Source organism: Sinohyriopsis cumingii, chromosome 9 (assembly GCF_028554795.1).
Source record: "Sinohyriopsis cumingii isolate HCF-2022 chromosome 9, ASM2855479v2, whole genome shotgun sequence".
Lineage (NCBI taxonomy): Eukaryota > Metazoa > Mollusca > Bivalvia > Unionida > Unionidae > Sinohyriopsis > Sinohyriopsis cumingii.
Window position 1 is genome coordinate 8,833,738 of NC_142969.1, and position 20,140 is coordinate 8,853,877.

The 20,140-nt window shown below is 34.0% G+C and overlaps 1 long non-coding RNA gene across 1 annotated transcript; it reads right to left on the reverse strand.

Annotated features, from left to right (window-relative positions):
• Positions 1 to 808: 808 nt before the first annotated feature.
• On the reverse strand, positions 809 to 3,116 carry LOC149791248 (uncharacterized). The gene is made up of 2 exons (XR_016423327.1): positions 2,894 to 3,116; positions 809 to 2,297 (listed from the first exon to the last, which is right to left on the reverse strand). It is a non-coding gene; the product is annotated as an uncharacterized LOC149791248 (long non-coding RNA).
• Between the last annotated feature and the right edge of the window lie 17,024 nt (positions 3,117 to 20,140).

Consider the following 20,140-nt stretch of genomic DNA (forward strand, 5'->3'; position numbering starts at 1 on the left):
TCAAACATATTGATGCAGATGTTTATTGTGTCAGCCCAATAGGGTTCGATAATGTTATTGAGAGTTTTCTCTTATGTTTTTATACGAATCGTATGAATATATACCTTATGGTATTGTGTCACGGCGATAACGCCATAGAAACGGCTCTAATGCCTTCAAACCAGTCAGAAGAGGTGCTACCTTCCCTGGTTAGGCAACATCGATTGATGTTGTCGTGTTGTTCATTATATATGTATGCTAAAATGATAAATTAGTCAAAGTGTCGGAGCGATTACTCGAAACCGAGTTTTCCGCGTTGCATAGCTCTCATAAGACATGAGCAGCTATTGGCCTACATACGGCCAACTTCTGCGTCTACTTTGTTTGAAACGATAACGGCGATACATTCTCTTTGCTACGTCACGTGTAACTTCGGTAATACACGCCCATTTCAAAGTTGTACTAGACCACACCAACCAGTGTTACGAGTATAATGATATTTTCACTTTTGCTCTTATGTTAGATACGATTTCTATTTCATACATACGCAGTTCAAGGTTTGATTGCAAGTGAATAGACGTTATGGTTATAAGGTAGGACATAACACAACATTAAAATTGTTACTTTCCTTATTCTTGGCTAATACCAAATTCTTATGACATTCTCTTCGCAACCATTTTTACTTCATTGTTGCTGGTATTTCATTGTTGATATTATCTATGCAATAGGAAGATGCACTCAATATCGGCTCACTAGTACTATCCATGAGAACGGGAATTCTTTTCACCACACTTGGCTGAAGCAAAATAATAACCGTAGTCACCCAAAAATATGTTATGCTGATGTTGCACAGAGTAACTTCTTTATAAAAAAAAAATAAAAATAACAAAAAAGAGTAAAATAACATACAAAAAAGAAAGATTAAAGATAACAAGAACTGCATGCTGATATTAGTGTTATAATTATTTAATAAGCCTAGTGGTAGAAGTAGTTTGCGTAGAATTTCTACTAATATTGGTCAGCGTTATTTGAAATTTTATTTAATGTCGTGCCATGACCTCCTTATTGCATTTATTTTAAGAACAAAAAAATAAGAAAATAAAAGGTGATTTCTAACCGATATTGTCAAATGTTCCTTCCATTATATTGAGAATCTTATTAAATATTTTGAAGAAAGAAAAACAAAATACTCCTTATTGCATTTTTGTTGTTTGATGCTTTTATAGTGAGTATTTTAAATTACTCACTGTATCTTTGTATTTTACTAAGTACGTTGCAATGATTTTCTCATGGTAATTTTTGTATTTTACTAAGTATTTTGCAGTGATTTGTTTCAGTGTATTTTCAATTTTAATGAATATTGTACAGTGATTTTTACAGTGATTTTTCTTATTGTATTTCTTCAAACTATGCTGAGTATGTTGCAGTGACCTTTCTCATTGCATTTGATGAACTTTACCGAGTATTCTGCAGTGATTTTTCTTATTGTATTTTTCAATTTTACTGAGTACCTTGCAGTGATTTGTTTTCTCATTGCAATTTTGTATTTTACTGAATATTTTGCAGTGTTTTTGTTCTTCTCTCATTGTACCTTTTGATATTTTATGAATAGTTGCATTGTTTTTCTCATTGTATATTTTGTATTTTACTCTATATTTGCAGTGTTTTTCTCATGTATTTTTGAATTTACAATATATCTCACAATGTTGTATTATTGAATGTCTTGATCTGTCATCTTTTACCTTCTATTTATGAATGTAATTTTTTTTCTCTCGAGCCTCGAGGACTCGGCTCAAATGAACCGGAGGGTATTATTAGGACATAATTTTTCAGTACAAGTAACAAGATTGAAAATTCCTTTAAATTGTGTTAAGAGTAAGTTTTGATTAAATTGTATTAGAAGTAAATTGATAAATCATACTGAAAGTGGTCTTCTACTAAAATATATTGAGATTTAATCCATTTATTCGTATCCTACTATTCAACAATTATTACGCTATTATGATCAAGTACGAACCGTCTATACATACATTTCCCTTGTATCCTAAAGTCGGCACACAAAGAAAAACTACATGTAAAGTACCGCATTGCGGAAACCTAGAAAAATCATAAGCTATTACTAATCGCGCTGACGTTGTAGAATTGTCTGTCTAATGACGTACATAGATCTAGACAATAATCTGTAAGAGACTACGAAGCCTCACTTGAGATTCTGGCCTTCGCAAGGAGCTAGGAGCGCGCCATATTTGGCGTTGTCTTCAGAAACTGGTATAAAAAACCCCAGCCGCGGGTCGCCACCAGTTTTGCTAGCCAGAAAACTCAAGTAGGCTCTGTCTTTTGCAGGTAAGATAACCGTCTATGTACAGTTTTCATAGTATAAGACTTTTTAGTGTTATAAGAAATTTTAGTGTTAAGATGTTAACCTAACATCAGTATGTTTAAACATTAGATTATTTAAATATTTTCTTGCTATTCCTTAATATAATGTATCGGAAAGTTTAATTGTTTGAAGAACTTATATTTACTTATAACTATATTATTGATTTTAGTAAAAGCAACGTTCGCTACCAACTTCATACTCAGTAATAGTTAATTTAGAAATAAAATACTCTTTATATAATAGAATTTAATATGTTGACTTTTTAGAATAAATTCAGTAAAATATATTTCAATTACGGTATTAGTCTGAAATATTGAATTTTAGATTCTTTTGCTATCGTGAATTTACTCGATATTTAATTATCTGTATTACATTCTAAACGGCAGATATTATACAAGTATGATGTTGGTAAGTGAAAGAATATCGTAGTTTTATATGTATTTCTTATATTCGAAAATTGAGCTTGTTGTAGTTTGATATTGAAATGTAAGTTTACATGTTGAGTATTTCAATAAAGTTTTGCTAGCCAGAAACTCAAGCAGGCTCTGTCTTTTGCAGCTCGATCCCGAGTACCTTCAATTCCCCAAGAATGTAGTCACGTCTTCATCATCGAGTGACACTACATCAAATGACTTGAACCTCCTTCCTTTCTTCTCTCTCTCTCTCTCTCTCGGAATTGAGAAACGGATTAACTTAGAGTTTACGAATTATAAAACTCTTCGTAAAAGCTGGTGGAGAAAGAACAAAACAATTCGTAAAATTTATAGCATTTCAAATAACAGACAGTCAAGGCAGAGAACTGGAAACTCCAATGATATTTGCAAAACTGAGAGTGACGGAGGACTCGCTACGGTTAAACATTCACCAAGAACACACATAAAACAAATTGTAATCCAGTTTGACAACCATTACGTCGCTCATATGTATCTTCGACTGTTAAAATACGTGGACAGAGGCCAAAATGTCGATACAGGCTTACCGATTTCCCAGCATGAAGTTTGTACATTGTACCCTGTTTATTGCTTTAACTTCGATCACTTGGACCTGGTTAAACAGTCCGTGGTGGACATATAGTTTAGATATATTGATTTGAACCTTTCCGACAAGACTGCTAAGCCTATATCGCAGAAGGAGAGTTTTGACGCACATGAAGAAAGTTTATTATTGAAGTTGTTACGTTGTTAAATAGTAGTGTGCTATCCTGAAGCAAATGTCTTTCTAAGTTAAAAAGGATTTGCGAAAATAAAAACTGCAATTAAAACAGTTTTGGGTTTACATTTATACTTTCTCAAAAAAATATTAATTGGCATTATTCGATTAAGGTTGACCCAAGCACAACTAGACCAGTTTAATGTTGCCAAAAGAAATAACACTTATATGATATTACATTTATCCTAATCAGACGTGACATAAATGCAGAAGACCGATGGAACATTCCATTCCTTGTAGCGATTCCAGTGTTGTCATCTTCTGCAACCCAATGGTTGCAAAAGCATTCGCGTCGGGAGCTGTTGCAAAGCAACCCGATTGGCGTTGAACAGGTGGTCGGAGGTCGTATTAGCATAAAAGAGGAAAAGGGCTTCCATCATCCAGGCGTGAAAACCAGTGAGTTCCGAGCGAAAGTTTCCTTCAGTTTTGACGTCGTCACTGATTGAAGAGAGGCTTCTCAAGCACTCATTTATCAATTTTGTTTTATAACATTGATAAAGTCAGTTACATATTTCCGATGAGTCTTTATTCAGCATAAACCTGTATCAATGTATCCACGCACCAGGAAGTCCAGCATCGTTAACCATGATTCATTAACAGGACCTGGAACGCAGTGGGTCCGTACGTGGTCACACTCAATCATTTTTTTATATTTTGACTCGTTTGAACTTGCACCTCTATTAAAGTAGTTGAAAATTTTTCCCGGGCTCTCGCGCTCGTCATCTACCACTATTTTGTTTGACAAAACCAATACAATTTCGGATGGGTGGGACAATATGTGATAATCTTGTTGTTGAAGCGTTGTACGCACTTGCGGGAAGCAACGCTTCCTCAACACCAACCCCGCAAACACTGCTTGATTTCGCATTAAATTACATTTAATATTATATACGATGCTATTTATATTTACATGCGCTCATCAGCCTGACGATGCGGTGTTGATGTGGATCGAAGTAAGTATGCCACCAAAGCGGATACCAGAGTGTACTTGTCATGTTGTTGCTGGTGTTGACCCATGTGAGCTTGTGATTATCCAAGGTCAGACTGGGAAACTACAAACGTCAAGCAAAACAATACGAGAATGAACACATCACTAACGTGCATACACCACCAAAAGTAGTAATATCATGGAGCCAGATTTAGAGAATATTAATCAAGGAAGGAGAGGAAAACACAAACTTATTAAACATAGCAAATGGTTGACTTACTTTCCACTCTTTTAACATTGGCCTATACCTTATCCTTAAAAGGTGCGTGAGGCTGGACAATTCTTATTATCATATCAGGAAGTAAAGGTGGGTAGAGTAAAAAGGTAATGTCGATAAACTATCAGCGGTTTTAATGTCTCCAATATCACTTATCTGTTGTTTTGTTTTCAGTATCGAAATCATTGGTCACTAGAGATTAATTTTAGTTCTAAGCATTCAACATTTATCCGGAGGATATTTAACTGTCTTTGGTAATTGCGTTTAAGATTAAATTTATCATTCAGAGTAATGGATTCTAACCGAGTAGCTGCTGAATGGTAAATGGATCAGATGACAGCATATGAAAACGCAATCGATGCGGAACCGTAACTACAAAAACTAAATCACCATGTCTTGTCGCTAATGCGATTTGTGGAAACTCCGCGGTAGCAGCTATTGGTCTTTGTGTTACTGGAATCACGGCTGCATCAACCATAATAGCTGCACCAGTCAGAATTATATTTACGACTACATCGAGAACAAGCGGTGTTACTAGTGGCGCTGGTAAAATAATTTCGACACGAATACCAATCTATTCAAAACTTCTGTATGAGAGTAATTGGTCAATTAAAATCGCAAAAATATTACATGGAGCATTGCAAGCTTTTTGAGCCTGTGAAGCTGATTTTAACGGAGAAACCTGAATTTATATAATTATTCATAGATATTTTTAAAATAATATGTATGCAATATTTAATTATCTGTGTCAATCTACAACTACATGGTACGATACAAGCATCGAAATTAAACGTTTATGTATCGACGCCACAGTGTTGGATTAGAATGAAAAGTTGAAACGAGAAGAGCTCAGATCACATCGAGTTAACATTTCTCATTGGAGATCTATGCTAGACTTGTATACAACTAAATGTGAACATCATGCGTCACTTCATCATCTCTCAGACCATTTAATCTTGTTTCTGTACACAACATCACTTACGAATATATTCCTACAAAGTGTAGGCCTACCATGGCCAGTAGAGGATTTCAGAATAGAAATGGGGTTCATGAATACAATAAGAATTTGCATATCAGTAAAATTATGCTGGATTAATATTAAACTAACTTTTACAAGATCTCATTAATAATGACATTTCTGTTTTTTTTCAAAATGTCTGAATTTTAACGTTTGTCTTCATTGCCATAACGTTCACTCTTCACAAGTTCTATAGTTATGTTTGTTGTTGTTGTTGTTGTTGTTGTTAAACGTTAAACGCCATTTGTAATGGAAGCCATTATCAAAGAAGAAACGAAAAACAGGAATAATGGTTGTCAAGATCATAGGTTTCATGAATATCTTTGAAAACGTAATAGGTGAGATTTTGATTTCAATGAACTCTTCTTTTTTGGACAGGTACTTCCTATTTCCCATTTGTACACTTCTATCACTTCTTTTATATTAATGACACATTGCCATACAGCTTCCATAAGTAGGTACATATTGCAGAAAACATCAATCGAGTCATCACGTATAAAAATGATACACTTCTAAATGTGTTCAATATTGTTACTGGAAGGAAAGAGCTGTGTTCAAATGAATTGTATTGACGCAAGTATGTTGTGTGTCCATATAGATGGTGTACATGTAATAATTTGCTAAAATGCATACACTTTCTAGAGTTAGGTCAAATATTCAAACAACGACGACGCTACCATTTTCTCCATGTAATATTATACATTTTGAAGTTGATATAGAAAGTGTTGCTCCATGTAAAGTTACAACTATGAAAGCCACAGATCGTCTAAACCCTTGGATTGAGTTTGATAAACAGATCCATATGGAACGAGCAAAATATGCCTCAAAGCAAGCTTTGTTTCTTACGATGTCTTTATATGTCCAATAAATATTACACTGAATCGAAACGGATGAACTATACAGTCATATTATGTACCCTACTATATAAGTTTAACTGTATGCTAATGATGCTATGTAAATATGTTCATAAAACGTGAATAATTAACTACAGTATCTGAAAACGGATCCACCTTAGCTGTAAGGACAGATCTAGGGACAGGCCGACAATGATAACACTACAGCATAAGCCACAGCCACAATTTTGATGAGACAGTAGTTGAAAGTTAGAATACAATCAACACAATTTTTTGGTAACATTTCGAGTGCTAGCGTTGAATTATATTGCCGCACACACTATTTAACTGAGAGAATATCATTCTAAGCATTTAATTAAAATGATACTCCAGGTTAATCACAGTATCGCAACTGAGAGTCAGCGCAATTTAAAATGTAATGTCTACAACTACTTTCAGTCCTTAAAAGATACATGGGTGGATATAAGCCAAAAAACATATTGTCCTCGAAATAACGTGTGGTATGCATGGATTTGACTAAATTAACAGTTAATTGGATAATGACAGTGGCAATAGGTTATAAAATATATGAGTTAAAATGTGTATTAAATGAAACGTCTACCAAGCATAAGAAAAGACACCTTGACCTAGATTTAGTAGTGATATCTACTTCTACTGAATGGCAGTTCTCACAATGTGCACAGTAATTCCTTTATTTTCCATGCTCGAAATCAGAATTAGTGTGACTTGATAAATTCACAGATTTTATAGAGTATTAATCTTTGAGCAGTTCAAGAAGTTGCACTATTTATGATATGTTAAACGTGTGACCATATTAAAACCAGACAAAAATTTATCATATATCTCTTACGTAATTTTGATGTGTACCTTCTAATGGTATATATGGTTGAGCGTCGAAACTTATTTTCCATACTTAACCTGACATACTTTTTTTAAGATTCTGACATTATCAACTTGGTCACTAGCATTTGTAGACATTGACAGAAACTGGTAATTAAGAAATATTTGACAAAATGTTGATTAAAAATATTTTGTAAAGGCATCACTAGTATAATTATGGAAAATCTGCATTTGTATTACTGATCTGGATCAGTAATTGTGAGGGCCCATCAGAGCTCTTTCACAAATAATGTAACGAGAAATATAATTATTACAGAGGATGTTTCTTTATCGGTTTTGGTCATCGTTGCCAGCAATTTCACGGTTTTTGTCGTCATGGCCACAATTTATTTTATTATTTTATAGCTTGAGCAATCAAGGAAAAGCAAATGACCCTAACATATCTATGACATGTTTGGGACATCGCTATATTTGTGGAGAGTTTACGAGAAAATTTCCAGCGTCGTTCCCGATATAAAAAAAACATGCCAACACTTATGGCAAATACATCTCGTTTTGTAGCGTATCTTAACAGAGATGCAATCACTGTAACTTTGGTCCGGTGTTGAACAATGACATTTACGTTCGTGAAAACGTCTTGTGGTGTTTCGGGTTTAAAATCAACAGGGTGATAACGCAAGTGCGATAAGAAAGCTACCATGGGCATCTTGGAGCCAATATCCTTCTGAAAAGCATCTCCATAGATACAATAATTGCGAACCTTGAATTACAATGGGATATCTGACTGTACTCTAGCAATCCAATAAATCCAGAAGAAGTTGCCGCATATTACACATTTCATATATAAAGATTCAAAATGATATCAATGCACTACAACATGCTGATGTTGTAGTGCAATGAAGATCCACTATTTTACAAAAGGAGGATCCGCTATTTTCTGTCATAATGCATGCAGCAGCTGACATCACCGTCAACATCAAGTTGCATATGTTTCCAATGAAATCACCTCAGCATCAAATAACTTATGAGGTAACTGATACCATGTCCAACAACAGGATGCATTTGTGGCAACGGATGCCTGCCCAATATAGGACCAGTTTATGGAGAAACTGACACAACACCAGTAGCATATGTTACAACTGTTACCCACCATGAACAGTATATAGTTTGCGTAGCAACAGGTATCATGTAGAATATCCATATTATTATGGGGGGAGTTAAGATGGTGCGGGATGGATTGGGTGGCATTTCAGACATAATACAGACCAATTCTTTAACGAGATCATCTATCTTATTTGTACTGCTGCATTTGTTATTGCATATTGCCATTGTATGAATCACCTCTTGACTCGTCCCGCTTTAAAAATTAATTGAATGTAGTAGTAGTAGTAATAGTAGTAATAGTAGTGGTATTAGTAGTATCGTCGTCGTCATCATCATCATCAAGAAACCATATACTGTAGATGCATGAAAAGTTATTAGAGGACATCTGTCAGCAATGATCAACCTTTAGAATTGTCATAGATAATCTCTTAAATAGTGAATATATTTTATCTGTTTCATTACCATCTTTTCTTTAAACGGCTTAAAGACATTGTGTAGTGATTAGCAGATTAAAGATACATCTTCTGTTTTGCTTTATCTGTATATATGTATCTCAGTCACTTAATGTATTCCGTCTGTCTTCAACTACATGTAATTAATATTCTATCTCTCCGAAAACCTACTATGTATATATGGATGTATGTATACATGCATGCATGTACGCACATACGTACGAACGTACGTAAGCACGCACGCACGCATGTAGGTATGTATTCTTACCACTATATGGCATTAAACTTAGAAACATAACAGAGTGAAGACAGAAAAATTTATAAAATTGAACAAACAATTAATATCCAAGAAAATAAACTAAATATTTCGAATATAATTTCCAATATGGTGAAAGAAATCATAAATAGTCATAAAAGTCCTATTACAAGTCCCAAAGCACCGAGTAATCCAAATGAGTTACAGTGCTGTTCCGAATGAATTCCAATCTAGTGTGCTGATGTGTCAATATACAGTCTTGATGTATCACATTGATATAATCCTAAATGTATTTAAATGAATTCACCGTAATTCCAAAATAGCTATTTCGTACTAACGTTTATGAGCACCTAGTAAGTCCAATGAATAACTGAAAAAATGAATTACATCCTCTAAATTGAATGTACTAATATGTTTAAGAGAGGATTAATTGATTCTCAGGCAAACATCATTTACTTAAAACCCATATATGCCATTTCAGAAACACAATGAGGGTTGAATTATAATTTGTCAAAAGTTTAGGCCCTTTAATAGATAACAAATCAAACATTTAGTGAGTAAATTATCTTTATTGGAAGCTTCAAAGTGCTTACACGAGTAATGGTAAAAATCCAGAAGTGATCGATTCACTATTGAATTTTATGATCTGATTGCATATATTGATCTGATAAGATTCAGGATAGTTTTTCATAAACTCCATAAATCATGCATTATAAAAAGAGATTTTATCTGTAACAAAGGGGGGGGGGGGGAATTATCACATTATTGCCAAAGCAAAATAAATGTATAGAATATTTGAAAACTTAGAGACCAGTTACTTTGTTAAATATTTCCTATAAAATAACCTCATCAGTTATAGCTAGCAGACGAAAAATAATTTGCCAAAATTAACACATGAAAGTCGAAATGGCTTTCTAAAAGGTATATATATCGGACAGGTGGTCAGACTGATATGTGATTTACGGAAGAAAATAATATGAATGGTATAAGTTTACAGGTTGATTTAGAAGAAGTCTTTGACTGTCTTTGAGATTAATACAGGGAGAGTTTATTTCTTATGCTGTCTTGTTGCCGTCCATATTTGTAACTTTTTAGTAGCAGAAATTTTTGGAATTATGGTTCGGAACAATAATTATAGTAAGGGCATATTCATAAATGGATTTAAAAAAATAAATTTCCTCAATATACTGATAACACATCGTTCTTGTTAGATGGATCAGATAATTCTTCGTATGCCTTAGTAGAAACATTAGACGCATTTCCATCAATGTCGGAACAAAAGGTTACTATCAGCAAAACATTATCAAAATGTATCAAAATAAGGAAATCGAATAATTAGCAGACACAAATGTATACAAAATTTAGAATTCAATTGAATTTCAAAAATCTCTCTATTAGGAGTTATCTGTCAATACAGACGACATTGTGGAAACAATATTCAAGATGCACAAAACCTATTCAAAAATCAATGGCCTTATTTAAAGTGAATCACGTCCATCGAAGCTGTCGAAGGGGGGCAAACTTTATACATCATTTCAAGGTTTATACTTATCATATGAAGGATTTTGTCATCTGTATGATTTTTCACCTCAGCGTAAGCAATCTTATGGTATTACAAGTGCAATCAGACTCTATTTAAAAAGATTAAAAGTATCTGCACACTTTTGTGCTGAAGAATATTGAAGAGAGATATAATACTCTTGTAAAGTCATAATTATTTTGTCATAAAGCACAATAAACGATTTTATTGCATTCAGCATTTTAAAGACAAATATTGGTAGAATAAGGTATATTCGATTCCTTATAAAATCACTAATAAAACAAAATTATGATGGCGCCAGTTTATAATTAACCATAACATGCTGACCGTACACATTCAAAACTGTTTTCGTAGCTGATAAAAGGCGTTCTTCCTTGGAAGACCGAGGAAGAAACTATGGAACATTTATTTTGCAATTGTGTTGTTGAAAACATTTTGGGGTCGGGTTTTGACATTTCTGTAGAACTGTGATTAGAATGATATTCGAGATTTCTGAAGGACAAAATGTAAAACATAAGAATGTGACAATTCTGTAATGGGTACACACATAATTCATTAAAAGAAAATTTAACTAATTGAAATTTGTCGTAGAAGACAATTCTCTTCCTTACTCTATGTCCAAGTTATGAACGAGTTATTGTGCGGAAATGAAATTGGAAATAAGCGGACCCTTGATCGCGGACTCGTGCAAATGAGGAAGGGGTTTGATATCTCCCGTAATGCTCCTGGATCCGCCATTGTCTTTCCACTTCATGGATAATTTCACACATGAGTAGCTTTGGCAGATATAGTGTAACCGGTTTATTCCTCACAAAGTTATATTCATTAATTCACCATCTGGAGTGATTAGAAATGTATGGAACCACTTAATTGGTCTGCGACATGTCAAAAATGAACGTTAACTCCGTCCTTAATTATATCGCTTACGACAATCTATTCAATATAATGTTATCGCTCAAGACAACATACAAAGTTTGCAAAACAATGTACGGCCTAATATTGCTATATGCGGATTTAGTAATGCATTTTCTCAAGATGTAATTTATGTCATTAAAACGGAATTGTATCTTGAAAACAAACACATAACTGATTTCGCATAGGAAACATGAACATATGACAGCTAGTTGAAAATAAATTACTTTGGCTGAATTTGCAACGTGCACGTTCATTACAACTTTGTCTTAGAACTATGTTCCACCTTTTGGAAAGGTTAATAATATTCTTTTATATCCATATTCACGACATTCAGTGAAAACAACAGATGAAAAAGGTCGTCAGATTGCATCATATCCGCAATCACGACCGTTTTTGTGATTGCAACAGTGGCATCATCAACGAGTGACTTTAAATTATAAACAAAATATAACATATTATACGATTTGTCAACATCTTGATTAGTTTTACGTGCCATCCGTATGTGTGTACGGTATGTCGCAAAAATCTTTCAACCTTGTTTTTAAAAGATACTATAACCGTGTTTCTATGCGTATGCCTCACTTACCTTATGCTGTGACACTCAACTTTATGTTGTGACACTCTACCTTATGCTGTAAAACTCTACCTTATGTTGGGACACTCTACCTTATGCTTGGACACACTAACTTATGCTGTGACACTCTACCTTATGCTAGGACACTCTACAGTATGCTGGGACACTCTACCTTATGGTGGGACACTCTACCTTATGCTGGGACACTCTACCTCATGCTGGGATACTCTACCTTATGTTGGGACACTCTACCTTATGATGTGACGCTCTACCTTATGCTGGGACAATCTACCCCATGCTGGGATACTCTACCTTATGATGTGACGCTCTATCTTATGCTGGGACACTCTACCTCATGCTGGGATACTCTACCTTATGTTGGGACACTCTACCGTATGATGTGACACTCTACCTTATCATCTGACACTCTACCTTCTGCTGTGACACTCTATGCTGTGACACTCTACCTTATTCTGGGGCATGTTGTCTACCGTCATGTTAAGTGTATGTTCTTTACCATCCTGTCAAGTGTATATTGACTACCATCATGTCAAGTGCATGTCGTCTGCCATCTTGTCAAGTGTATGTTGTATACCATCTTGTCAAAATGATGCTGTCTACCAACTTGTCAATTTGTTGCTGTCTACCGTCCTTTCAAGTGTATCTTGTCTACCATCCTGTCAAGTGTATCTAATCTACCATCGTGTCAAGCATACTCTGTATTAAACATTAAATTACGCGAAAATTAATTAAAAAGAGTTAAAGTTGGCGTGAGAAATACGACGTTTTAGTAGCTGTTATAATACCGTTTTTTATCATAACCTTCTTCTCATCTCTTGCTGTGAGAAGGGATTACTTATAAGTAAAGAAATGTTTTTGTCCATGGCTAGAGAGAGAGAGAAAGAGAAGAAGGAGCTCAGGCTCTCTAACAAAGGCGTCACCAATAACCGTGTTGATACTGATACATCTTGGGGAATGAGGTACGGAATCGCTGTAAGGAAAAAAACAGAGCTGTTCTGACTCGCGGAACGAACTTTATATTGATATATATAATGCTGCATTCTAAAGATACATTTATAAAGCCTTTATATTTAGAATACACGAGATACATATAAACGTACACTTTCCCATCGAGCTTACCAACTTCATTTGTATAATTTTTGCCTTTTAGAATGTAATACAGATAGTTAAATCTCGATTAACTTCATAATATCCAATAAGCATAAAATTCAATAGTTGCGATTAATGCAACAATCATTTTAAAGAAATATATTTTACTAAATTTAAAATAGAATAAACTTGGAATAGTTTACTAAATATTACTCAATTTTACTTAAGAAACCTTTCATTTCCAAATTAAATATAAACATGAAGTTGGTAGCGAATTCATCTTTTCCAATAATACATCTCAGAAATACAATTAAACATTCCATTATATTATAATATAAAATAATAAGAACTCAAAAAATGTTGGAAAAATATGAACTTTACCGTTAAAGTTTCAAATATTGAAAAGTGTCCATTCTTTAAAGAAGTTTGCGAACACAGACGATGCTTACCTGTAAGGAAAAGATAGAGCTGTTCTGACACGAGGAACGAACTAACCCTTCGTAAACCCGCTTCTGTATTTATACAGTTTTTGGTTTCGTTCAGACCAGTCAGAACAAGATCCTTAATCTTTCCCAGGGCCATCGTGTGAACCACCTGCGTAGCTAATCCATTATTGATATAATGATTTGTATGTTCAGCAGCTTCCCCAAAATCTAAATTGCTGACATTTAGATACGAGCGAAATGTATTTTATGCTGACAATTGTTGACATTTAGTTACGAGAGAAATGTATTTTATGGATTTCTGCACCTACTCGTAAAGCACGATCTTAATAAAATAGCATACAGTTATATTACACAAATACATCAAATTTACCTCAATATATGTTAGTGGAAAATTACTTTCAATATAACTAAATGAAAAATTACTTTGATACACTTTAGATTAAATTTCAATCTTAATAATTTTACTTACCTTCCCAAATTTGACTGCGCCAGAAAACAGAGAGATTCAAGAGTGAAATAAGAAAAGAGCCCTTTCTTTTATATCGCCTTTCTGGTTTATATATTCAATCCTATTTAAAATTTCAACAAGCATCTTCGGAAATGATGATATGATTTATCATTATTATTTTTCATATTATTATTATTATTATTATTATTATTATTATTACCATTATTATTATTATTATTATTATTATTATTATTATTATTATTATTACTATTATCATTATTATTATTATTAATGTATTAGCTCTGATCCATGGGCAGGAGGTTCAATGCTTGCACGACACCGACTGGCAATGGATTTTCCATGATGGTCAATTTAGGGATGGTGTCTGCCGCTGCGAAATTAACGGTGGTGTTGGTACTTTTGTGTATATGTGTGTGTATAGATATATATTTGTGACGTACCTCTTTTAGGATGATATTTTACGGATGAAAGCCCTTGTCCTGAAGAAGTGCACACACAATGCCTAATTTGGCCTTGCATTTATGACCTTTGCCATAGAACAAATCTGCTTTTAGATTACTGTCAAATAAGATACACTCGAGCAATAGAGGAATATAAAAGGTAAGGATATAAACATGCAATTTTAGTGATAGCATCAGTGTTTTAATAGAAGGACTGAAATAATCAGCAGATATACCTCCTATTTCTAGTTCTAAGAGAAATTATCCATTCTCGTTTTCTGATTTTTTTTCTGTAATGTCCTTACCGATGAAGAATTATACTTGTATTCATGTCCAGCGATTTCATGAGCAACATGTATGATAATTGATGGTACATTGTTTCAGAGATATTCGCCAATTTTGCCCCATATGAGATAGTCTCGTCTCATCTGAACAATAGATTTTTTCAAGATTGCAGATATATATATATATATATATATATATATATATATATATATATATATATATATATATATATATATATATATATATATATATATATATATGTGTGTGTGTGTGTGTGTGTGTGTGTGTGTGTGTGTGTGTGTGCATTAAGTATGAGCTAGCAGCGAAGAGGGCGAACAGACCATTTGCTAACACGTCATTTGCTTAAAATAAAAGCTTCCTACAGAATAAGAAAATAAGGTCACTAACGCTAAACCGAAGCCTATAACTTCACCGAAAGTTTCTCTAATTTGGTTAGATTTTTGTTACTTTATCTTTGTCGTTAGCATTTGTCTAAATTTGTATGGTCCTTTTCGTTTACCGACAGGACGTTTCGTTGAGGTCTCACCATCTCTGCTGCTATAATTAGATAATTATTGTATCAATGATGGCGACAGCTATAGAATATTATACAGCTAAGTTAGCTAGAGAAAGATTAGAAGCAATCAAAACGTTTTTGCCTGTTCGTGATTCTCTTAGACAAAAATTTCAAGAACGACCGGAAGTTGAATTTTCAGGAGATACAGAAAGGTTGTTTAAACCTATTACAAAGGTTTCTGAAAAAACTGCTGAGCAAACTGAAAAAATGCAAAATGAACTAAACAAACAAAAAAGATTGTAAGATATCTTCCAGCTAAAATAGCTGCTGCTCAGGCTAGACCTCTTCAACTCGAAGAAGAACTTGATTGTGCTGTTGGTGGACAACCAAAAAAGAAAACAAAAAAGATAATTTCCCTGATAAATTTAATGAAGACTTTGTTGGTATAATAAAAAAATAAAAGCAGCAAGAGTTTTAGCTGAATTTGCTGTTAGAGGTTTAGTAATAGAGATAAATATTTCAAACGTGAATATGCTGATAAAACGGTTTCAAGGGATACTTGGATAAGCTGGATATTCCGATTATACAAGGGAAGCAAGCAAGCTAGGACAGGTGATTTTGATTTTATTGCATATAAAAATGAAGTAGGAAAAGTATTGGCTCTTGGAGAACAATTAAAAAAACAATCTAAACCTAGATCTGTAGTTGACCTTCAAGATAAATTTACGAAATAAGGTTTTATCGCAAATGCAAACCCAGAAGAAATTTATAATATTCCTTTAAAATATGAAAATAGGGCTGGATATGTGAGAACAAAATATGTTGATTCTTTGACAAAAATGATTTGGTCAAAGATGGGTATCTTATCTCTACTACTAAAAGTTCTCTCAAGGACAATAATTCTGATTTTCAAAGATTTCAAAGAGAATTAGAAAAATTGGAATAATTACAAGAAATTGTAACCGAAGAACAACCACAATCTCTTCGTCGACGACTTTCGCAACCACGACCTTATAGTGCTAAAATTGAAGCTGAAAGTAAATTTACAACTGAAGGTTTAAAGACTCCCATAGACTCAGATTATTGTGGAAAAATAAATATTGCTTGAAAATATGATGAAAAATATTTAAAACCTGAATATAAATTTGTTCCAGAAAATGATTGGATTAGTAATACAGCTTTACTTACGTTTGGTCATCATGGTGCAGATAATTAAATATTTCAGCAATCATTTCTTAATAAGAAGAAAATAACAATTACAATACGAAGATGATATTCTTACTCAACTGATTGGAAAGCCTGAACCAAAACCCGGAAGTGGTCTTCTTGCTTGTCCTAACAATGTTCTTTCTGACGTAGAAAGATTAGAAATTCTAATTGGAGGAAAACGTGCTGGAAATAATTCTCCAGAAATTATCAGCGAAATATTTAATATTTGTTAAAGATTATTTGCAGGCTGTGTTACGGATCGCAACATTTATCATTCTCTCATTAGTGAAATTGTCGATGATTATCACAGCGACTGAAACAATTAATCAGCATGTAATTTAAAAATGATTATACTCACTGCTCAACGTGGACCTGTAATAGTTAGGGCAGTAAACTCACGATTACTATCTTACAAAGCGATTTACGGAGATGGACTTGGTGATGTTGTTCAGGGCTTATTTAAGACAATAGCTCAAAAAATCAATACCGATTGCAAAACAATTAGGGATGAATTCTATTGATGCTGTTCGTGATAAAGGTATTAGTATTATTGGTAATGTTGCTGGTAAAGCATTTTCATCGAGCAAAGAAAGATTAGTTCGATTAGCACGAAAAAACCATAACCAGTAAAATTACCCAATACTGAAGTTATGCCTGCAAATGTCAGTAAAATAATAAATCAAGCTGCAAGTGAAAAACTGCAGAATTGGCTGTTAATGAAGTTGTTCCATCCAGGTTAAAAAAATGAAATTATACCGAAAAATACAAGTTTTACTTCAGGAAGTGGTCTTCGTGTTAAACGAAGAGAGTTATAATAAAATGTTCAAGCGCATATCCGATCCAACGTTTGATATGGATGCGCCATTTTTTAAAGATGAATCCATTTGCGATTATCAGTATTATTCTTATGAAGAACGTGTACGTAACGCGCGATTAAGAATCGAACTACAAGTTCAAGATACAAGTAGATACTTCATACCCGCCGAAGCATTTAATGAAGTGGAAGGTGAAATTGTAACGGATGTTCCTCCTAATACAGCATATGAAGCTAATGCTATAGTTGATTTTGTTACCAGCGGTATTATGGCGTTATGTTACAGCGTTACGTATACGATTGATGAAAGAAACATTGAAATAATTCTTAAAGATGTTGATGTTGCTAAAGCAATATTAAATTTAACAAGATATTCAGATGATTATACAAAATCGACTGGACCGTCACAGATGTTCGCCAAAGAACGCTGATCACCCTGATCATAGATAATGTTTAAAAGTACAAGTACACGAAATACTGCGACTAATCCACAACCAGCTGGAGCGATAGGCAGACCTGGCGCTGGTTTTCAGATTTTACAGAATATCAACGAGAATTACATCTTAGGATTTGCTGCACGCAAATTAATGTTGAAAGATGGTCGTAGAAGATTTTCATGCGCGATTCCACTGTCACACTTCTTTCGATTCTGTAGAAATGTCAGAAACGTTATCTTTGGAGCGAAACATGCAGTTGTACTTGTAAGAAATGGTAACGATAATGATGCTGTTTTGCGACCAGCCGCTCTTGCTGCTGGTAAAGTAATATTATTTAAACTTTCCTTGTGGATGCCAGTAATGACTCCATTGCTTGTAACAAAAATTACCTTCTTTTTTTATCAGAGCGGTAATTCGTTGTTATCATGGTTAACAATGACCACAAATAGCATTCAGAACAATATTGTTGGGTTCTTTACATGGCAAATAGCATCAGAACAAGGAGTTTCTGCGCCAAGGCATATATTTATCGCTTTACAAAACGCTAATCGATTAGATAATCAAGAACGTAGTCATAAGGATATGTACATTCTTCTCCCTCTATCTGGATAACAACCAGAAGTATATTTATATAGATACTGTGATTATTAATATTATTTAGGCTGCCTTTGAAATTGACATTTGTGTTTGTTATTTTTGTGATCCCCGTCCTTCATTTAAGCATGCATAAGATCAATTGGTGGGCAGTGCCAGATTAAACCCCGTGGAGGCCCTTGAGCCCTTAGGCAGTTGAAATCTTGGGGCCTCCCTCGCAAATAATTTCCAATTACGTTTTATTAATAATTTTTTTATTCGTTGTCGCGGGGCCCCTACACCGGTGCCTACTCTGCCTTTTTGGTAATCCGGCACTATTGGTGTGTCTCGTTGTTTCGTAGAAAAACGTTCTAAGTGTATGAGGGAAATTTGCTTTCATATAAAATATGATGGCTTACATTGTGATGATTGAACCTGAATACCCTTACCTCGATGAATTGAACACCACCCAGGGATATTAAAGATCTGAGACAAAAACAGGACCACAATTGAACAAGAGATTATTAAATGGCAACTTTGGCAAAATTCTATCCAAAGTAAAGCCATATAGTATAAACAAACAGGCGGACAGACGGATGGATGGACGGACGTCGAGATAAGGTTATATTCAGGACACACAAGCATGGAAATACTATTAATTCACCACACTGCACGAATTAGACAACAAAAGAATTGTTGCGAAAGGTCCAATAGTTAGACAGCAACACTTAAGTTTTATTTAAAAAAAACAAAACTACGCGGTGCAGGAAGTCTGCAAATGACACTTGAATCTAGCGTCAATAATCAACCAGAGGTTGCTAGCAACTTTAAGTTCTGTCATTCGGTAACATTTAGGTATCAGATTTAAACTTCAGGATGTGATTACTAGACTAATTCTAAATAATACTAATTTATTATCGTGTATTTCATATACAGGAAAGCCTGTATAGATCGAACAGAAGATTGACAGATACTTCTTTCCGCTTTCAATAACTAACCAACAATCAGAGACTGCATCGTAGCTCAAACACTATTTAGTAAAAATCTATCTGATTTTGAATGCTATCCATTACAATCAGTGCCCCTTACAATGCCCCGGAAAGGTCAATTGCACTCCAAGTCTGTTAATTTCATTCAGATACGACTATTTCCAAAACATTCGTCCCAATCTGTTGTGATTCATTTTGGGCTTCCTTATGCGTTTTGTCCCAAGTTAACACTAGACATAAGTAAAATAGTCTCGATGCATACAACTAATCAGTTAGTTTCAGAAAAATGTACAAAACATTAAGTTTGGTTTTAAGTACAGGATGTAATTGAGTTAGACAAGATCTTTCTTACATGTGCATCTACTATTCAAAATTAATTTGTCGTTTGTTTCTACAAGTTATGATTTCTTGAAACTTCATTTGGATACCAAAACAAATTTGATTCCATACTAGTTGATATAACGCGTCATAAAACTGAGAGTAATACTTATGGAACTGAATTAGCATCGACTTGAAGGGCATGAT